Below are 7,804 nucleotides of genomic sequence, written 5' to 3'. Positions count from 1 at the left end.
TGTTGCTCAGTGATTAGAGCATTGGTCTCAGATTTGATTCCCAGGCAAGGGCACGTACCTGGATTGCAGGCACATACCTGGGTTGCAGGTTCAATCCCCAGCTCCCGTGTGTGGGAGGCAACTGATTGATGTTTCTCTCACATCTGTGTTTTTCTCTCTCTCTTCCACTCTCTAAAAATCAATGAAAAAAATATCCTGGGGGGTGGAGGGTGGGAGTGAAGTGGGGATCCGACCTAGTTTGCAAGGACATGACTAAACACACCAAGAAGATTAAAATCTTTGGTAAATATGGGACCCATTATGGTGCCTCCCTTGGAAAACGGTGAAGGAAATTGAAATCAGCCAGCATGCCAAGTACACTTGCTCCTTCTATGGCAAAACCTAGATGAAGAGACAAGCTGTGGGGATCTGGCACTGTAGTTCCTGCATGAAAACAGTAGCTGGTGTTGCTTGGACCTACAACACCACTTCTGACGTCACAGTAAAGTCTGAAGGAGTTGAAAGACCAGTAGAAACTCCACAGTTTGAAACATTGCTAGCCTATAATAAATGAGGTAATTTACATAGCAAAGTTACTTTGGTTTATTAATTTTATTATTTAGACATTCTGATTTACATTGTATTAATCTTGCTTTCTCAAAAAAAGACTTGGAAATTAAAATCCATCTAATTGTTCAGTAGTCAAATGATCCTATATAATAAAGAGGTAATATTCAAATTGACCGCCATGCCCTCCCACAAGATGGCTGCCCCCATGTGGTCAAAAGATGGCCAGCAGGGGAGGGGGGAGGGCAGTTGTGGGCAATCAGGTCAGGAGGGGAGGGCAGTTATGGGTGACCAAACCTGCAGGGGAGGGCAGTTGGGGGGAGGGACCAGGTCTGCAGGGGAGGGCAGTAAGGGGGGGACCAGGCCTGCAGGGGAGGGCAGTTGGGGGGGACCAGGTGGCAGGGGAGGGCGGTTGGGGGCAACTGGGCCAGCAGGGGAGGGCAGTTGGGGGTGATTGGGCCTGCAAGGGAGCAGTTAGGTGTCAATCAGCCTGGCAGGGGAGCAGTTAGGCATCGATCAGGCTGGCAGGGGAGTGGTTAGGGGGTGATCAGGCTGTCAGGCAGTAGCAGTTAGGGGCAATCAGGCAGGCATGCAGGTGAGCGGTTGGGAGCCAGCAGTCCTGGATTGTGAGAGGGATCCCAGATTGGTTTCCCCCCCCCAGTGCACAAATTTCATGCACCGGGCCTCATATAAGAATATGTGCCTTAGCTTTTTATAAGTCTACTTATGCCAGTTCAACTTCTTTGGGATACATGAATTCAAATTGTGTAAATTTGTTTTTAAGTCGCAGTTAATTTTTACTTTAAATGTTTCTAAAGGTCTGATGGACATATATTTCCTCTTAACTTTTGGTGTTTTGTGTGACCATTATATCAGTATCTTCAGAAAACAGTGAAATAGTTAGAATTTCAGAACAAATTTTGCAAATCATACCATGCTTCATTTTTCAGTTTGCACACAAGGATTTTCAGGAATGAATTATTCAATTTGATTAGATGGTCACATTAATAAAAAATAAAGTTGTACCCTAGCAGGTTTGGCTCAGTGGATAGAGCATCAGCCTGCAGACCAAAGGGTCCCAGGTTCGATTCCGGTCAAGGGCTCCTACCTTGTTTGCAGGCTCCTCCCCACCTGGCCCAGGCTCGTGCAGAAGGCAACCAATGGATATGTTTCTCTCACATCGATGTTTCTGTGTCTTTCCCTCTCTCTCTAAAAGATCAATGGAAAAATATCCTCAGGTGAGGATTAACAAAAAAACAAACAAAAAATTTCACCTAGAAGCAGATGTAGATAAAATAAATAAATAAATAAAAAATAAAGTTGCTTGTAGATTATATATATATATGCAACAAAGGGTTTACAACAACAACAAAAAGTGGTTTACCTCTGAGGCATGGGGGAAAAGTAGTAAAGGGAGATTTTTCCTTTTTCCTTTATATATTTCTGAATTTTTAAAATTCTTTACAGAGCATGTGTATTACCTTTATAATTTAAAAGAAATTTTGTGTTGCCCTGCTGGGTGGCTCGGTTGGCACGTCATCCCGTACACCAAAAAGTTTCAGGTTCAATTCCCGGTCGGGGCACATACCTAGGTTTCGGGTATATGATCCCTGGTTGGGGATGTCCAGGAGGCATTCAATTGATGTTTCTCTCTCTCTCTCCCCCTTTCTCTAAAAATCAATAAACGTGTCCTTGAGTGAGGATTAAAAAAATAATAAAAATAAAAAGCTTATGTGGAAAATTTTAATGTTTTCAACCAATTTTTAATGATATGGGAAAATATTGTAAAAAGTGAGAAAAATTAGACATAAAGTCATGTATACAGGATGATCTCAGCTACAGAAAAATGCATGTAAAATGGAAGGAGGAAATATATCAAAATGTTAATAGGGACTGCCTCTGGGTGGCAGGATTATAGGTGGGTTTTTTCTGCACCTACCTTTCCCTCCTTTCTAAATGTGCCTTATTATTCTTATAATTAGAAAAAGGGATTCAGCAGGTCTGCCAAAGGTGCAGGGCAGCTTGTAAACCCAAGCAGCCGAGGCGGGCAAAGTGCTTCTACGCTAGGTTGCTGGTACCCGCACTGGGTGGCGTGATGGCCCAGCGTCCTTGGCCACCTAAGGAAACTTCCCTGATTGCCAGTGGACAGATAAGGAAAGAAGATGGGTTTTCTTCATTTGGCTTTTCTGATAACATTGCAAGAGGAAAAAGGAGAGGCCGATACCAAAGATGGAGAGAGTCTCCTGGCAGAGAGAGTGGGATTTCCAAAGGGCCAGGTCGTGGTGTGAAGGTGAGAGCACCAGCCCCCTCAAGGGAAGGGGCCTGGTGGTGGGTGACGGGCTGTCCTAGGAGTTGGAGGATCACCGTGCATGGACAGTTTCTGCATTCCACAGCTGAGGGTTGCTGCAGGGTCCTGGCAGCACAGCAGGGGGTGAGGGGGGGTGGAGGGGAGGCAAGCACCACACCTGCTGAAAGGTCTTGTCTGGTCTCCAGACACCGACTAGGTTGCTGCCCTGACAGTGTAGAGGCTGCAGTCACAGTGGTGGTGGCCACAAGGGAAAGCGACTCTGTCACTTGACCCATACGACCCTGTGGATCCAATGTACTTCTTTTTCTTTTCTTTGTTGTTAATCCTCGCCCAAGGATATTTTTCCATTGATTTTTAAAAATATATTTTTATTGATTTCAGAGAGGAAGGGAGAGGGAGAGAGAGATAGAAACATCAATGATAAGAGAGAATCATTGATCAGCTGCCTCCTGCACGCCCCCTACTGGGGGTTGAGCCCGCAACCCAGACACTTGCCCCCAGCCTGAATTGAACCAGGGACTCCTCAATCCACAGGCCGAGGCTCCATCCACTGAGCCAAACCGGCCAGGGCCGGGCATGTGCCTTTGACCAGAATCGAACCCAGGACCCTTCAGTCCACAGGCCGACACTCAATCCACTGAGCCAAACCAGCCAGGGCTTCCATTGATTTTTAGGGAGAGTGGAAGAGAGAGGGAAAGACAGAGAGAAACATCGATGTGAGAGAAATACATTGATTGGTCGCCTCCTGCATGAACCTAGACCACGGCCAGTGTGGGGAGGAGCCTACAACCAAGGTATCTGCCCTTGACAGGAATCGAACCCAGGACCGTTTGGTCCACAGACCAATGCTCTATCCAATGAGCCAAATTGGCTAGGGCTAGCTATACTTTTTTTGTTGTTTGTTTTTTTGTTAATCCTCATTTGAGGATATTTTTCCATTGATTTTTAGAGAGAGTGGAAGGGAGGGAGAGAGACAGAGAGAAACATCAATGTGAGAGAGACACATCAATTGGTTGCCTCCTGCTCACACTCTCATCAGGACTGGGGCTCGAGCCTGCAACCAGGGTACGCGCCTTTGACCGAATAGAACCCGGGACCCTTCAGTCCGCAGGCGGACGCTGTATCATCTGAGCCAAACCAGCTAGGGCCCAATATGCTTCTTGAAGTTTCTGAGACTCCCTGAGTTACTTCATGGAACCCAGTGGTGCCAATTACAATGGCAAGCTGGAGGGTTCTGGAGAAAAGGACATCTCTTTTGACAAGCAGTTCTTCTCCTTTAGAAACGCGCTCTTGGCTGCTGTGCCCATGCCAGGCCTGTTTGTTGCCGATGCCTTTCTTGCTCTTCTCCTGTTGGGCTCTGTGATACAGAGGGCTGCCCCCTGCAGCTGCGTTCCCAAGCCTCCGTGACCCTTAAATTCAGGCTGGGTGAGCCAATGGGAGACACTGTGGGGAGACTGGGAGACAAGAGGCCGGGAGAAGTCAGGTGTTTCTCCTCTGCCCTCTCTGCCTGAAGAGAGGTCTCTGGCAGCAAATGGATTTCCTCCCCGGGGTCAGCTTCCACTGGGTGGTCTCGGGTTCCAGTTACCCCACCTCCTCTCTTTGCCCCCTTTATCGTAGGGGTAGGAGTGGCTGTCTGTCATTGCTAACCTCTTGCTTGTTTGGCTTGACACCCCTTGTGTGGCTCCCCAAATCTTCTGTCACACGTGTTTAATTCCCCACGTTAAATTCCCTCTATGAGAAGCACTTCAACTGGTTGTTGTCTTCTTGGTTGGATCCTGAACGAGGACCTCCTTGGTCTAGGGTAGTCCCAGTATGGTGGTCCTCACGAAGGGGATATTGAAGCAGATTTATGTGCACTTGGCTTACCCTCTCCCTGACGATGTCTCCCAGGAGTGCCCAGGGCTTCTCAGCCTCTAATTGACATACATATCCCGGGGGATCTTATTAAAATGTAGGTTTGAATTTCATAGGTGTGAGGTAGGGGTCCAAGTATCTGTATTCCTAACAAGCTCCCAAGTGACGCCGATCCTGCCGGTGCAGACCCGAGTAGAAGGCGCCAAGGCATCTAGGACTACATTAGGGAGGGAGCACCAGCCCTCCAATAGCTCTGTGACAGTCCGTCATGACATGTACTGAGTGGGGACAGACGGATGGGTGCCAGCCACCTGGCAGCAGATGGACTAGAGACTCATGCGGCTGCAAGCCCCTGGCTCCTTTGTTATGAAACCTAGAGTTGTGCCTGAGCTTTTATTTAAATATATTTTATTTTTTATAAATGATGTGTATCCCCTTTATTAAACAGGAATATTATAGATCTTTAAAATGATGTATGTCTATCCTGAATTTAATTTTCAGGATAGTAAAGGGGTTGTTACAAAATGTTTGTTTTACAAAGAAGCCCCGGGGTGGAAGAGATTGCAAAGCACTGGGTTAGAGGACCTACGGGATCTAGAAGCGGGAGGCACCCCCGGGAAGTGCTAGACCAGAAGCGGGAGAGGCACTGAGTGATAAGGCTCTGGGTTGCTTTCCTTTCCCGGGGAGATGCGCACTCTCTTGATTACCCAAAGAACGGAGTCCTTATGTTGGGAACAGCATTTTCCGTTTTGAAGTCTAAGAAGGGCTTCAGGCAGGGGGGGCCCCCATCATGTAGATCCTCAAACACATCTGGCTACTACACCCTTCTTAGCCTCTTGGGAGTGAGCCACACCCTGCAGATTGCAGACTCGGCCTGGCTCTTGGAGCCCTCACAGCCAGGCCTCCAGCCTTGTCTTCCATCCCAACCCTTGCCTCCCCAACGCTGCCGCTCCCGCTCCCGCTCCAGCCAAGTCCATCTGTGCCCTGATTCCAAGATTGAAAAACCAGCCCGTGTCACATGCTCTGTCATTTTGGTCAGTGTTGCCATCATCCTGTGTCATCATATTGTTACTCTTACTAACATTCCAAACTGCAAATGGTCAGCTGAGAAAAGAAAGGCCAAAACATGCTGAAAGCTGAGCTGATGACTGAAGTTGCAGAATTAATTGTACGGTGAGAACCTGGGACTGTTCAGTTCGCAGGCCGACGCTCTATCTGCTAAGCCAAACCAGCTAGGGCTCATTTTGATTCTTAATTTTCATCCCAGAAAGTAACTCCGACTTTATTTGTGGGGAGTTTGTCAAACCGCCCACCCCCCCATTTCCTTCCTGGAGGGCATGATGTATGGGAGTCAATGGCCTGTGGGTCTTGTGCAGAATTGGGGCAGAGCAGCTCTAGGGCTCAGCGGCTGCTTTTCAAATGTTCACGGAAATGTGATCACTTGGGTGGTCCTCAGAGCCCTCACAGTCAAGCCTCCAAACTCCCCCGTTACGTGGGCTGAAAATCAGCAATCGGATTGCATCCCAAAGCATCCGGATAAAGCAGGGGCCTTGGGCGTTCACAAGTGAGTCAAGCGTGTGACTGTTTTCCAAAGTCTGTGACCTCCAGCCGCTGGGAAGGGGTCTCCTCCCAAGAAGTAGGGTTGTTGTCAGGGACACCTGAGAAGGTGCTGCAAAGCCCCACAGGAATCGAAACCGCAGCACTGCCGCCTGCAGCCCTGCAGCCCAGTGAGTGAGGCCCTTACAAGGGTACGCTTCTCCCCCTTCTCCCCTCTGTACTGTCTGCGGGGTTCCTCCCCGGCCCCAGTTCAGGGGCCCATCTCCACTTGGGCTCTGGCAGCTCCCCCCATTTCCTCCTGTTCTGCTGCTATGCAAACAGCCTCCAGGGCCCCCATCATGTAGATCCTCAAACACATCTGGCTACACCCTTCTCAGCCCCTTGGGAGTGAGCCACGCCCTGCAGATTGCAGACTCGGCCTGGCTCTCGGAGCCCTCACAGCCAGGCCTCCAGCCTTCTCTTCCATCCCAACCCTTGCCTCCCCAACGCTGCCACTCCCGCTCCCGCTCCAGCCACGTCCATCTGTGCCCTGACTCCAAGATTGAAAAACCAGCCCGTGTCACATGCTCTGTCATTTTGGTCAGTGTTGCCATCATCCTGTGTCATCATATTGTTACTCTTACTAACATTCCAAACTGCAAATGGTCAGCTGAGAAAAGAAAGGCCAAAACATGCTGAAAGCTGAGCTGATGACTGAAGTTGCAGAATTAATTGTACGGTGAAGAGACGAAGAGAGGGCAGGGACTGCTCGGTGTCCTTGGGCTGAACGGCTGCCTGCTCACCCCGGTGGCTGGAGAGCTCAGACGGAGGTGGGTGGTGGGTAATGGACGAGCAGTGGAGCCCAGTCACGTTCCTGGACCTTGTCCCCTCTCCCTAGTTGTCTGGTACCTGGCCCTGGGGTTACTTAGGGACGGGGGACAGAGTCCGGGCGGCAATCACCCGATGAATGGAGGTGAATGGCATGGGCACTGGTTGGTTTGCCTATCACAGGTGCGCTCACAGGCAAGCTGGTTGCTATCTCCAGAAATTGGGCCGTCCCTCCCCGGGTCTGCAAACCCCAAAGATGTCAAAGCAGAAAATAAAAAGGAGGATGTCAGAAGTGCCAGAGCAGCAGGGAGTCTTTGGGGAGCTGTAACCTCCCCATGAACCCCACCCAATGAGGTGGGACAGGAGAGCCACCACAGGCATGTGAAAGCCAGATCCCCAGGTGCCCTCACAGCGCATTCAGACCTCTCCCCTTGCCCTCAGGGCGTAGTGCAGGGTGGACGAGAGCTTGAACTTCACCGGCCGGTTACTGCTGTGTGACCATGGGTAAATTACTTTACTCCTCTGAGCCTGAGAGATAACTGGGAGAATTAAACAGATGTGTTTACAGAAGCTTATCTACTTAGAGATGCCTAACTCCTGCCTCAGAGACTCCTTCGTGCTGGCGAAACCTGGATTTCCTGGCTCCACCCAGACCTTTGTTAATGTAAAAAAAAAACCCAACACATTCAAACCTGTAAAGAATTTTTGTGAGTTTATTTGAGCCAATCTGTC

The 7,804-nt window shown here is 49.3% G+C and overlaps 1 pseudogene; it reads left to right on the top strand.

Moving 5' to 3' along the window:
• The first annotated feature begins 248 nt into the window (after window positions 1–248).
• On the top strand, window positions 249–566 carry LOC102250636 (annotated as a pseudogene).
• The last annotated feature ends 7,238 nt before the right edge of the window (window positions 567–7,804 follow it).

Source organism: Myotis brandtii, unplaced genomic scaffold, assembly GCF_000412655.1.
Source record: "Myotis brandtii unplaced genomic scaffold, ASM41265v1 scaffold280, whole genome shotgun sequence".
In the NCBI taxonomy this organism is placed as follows: domain Eukaryota; kingdom Metazoa; phylum Chordata; class Mammalia; order Chiroptera; family Vespertilionidae; genus Myotis; species Myotis brandtii.
Note: the sequence above shows the minus strand (reverse complement) of the source record. Positions and strands in the feature narration are given on the sequence as shown.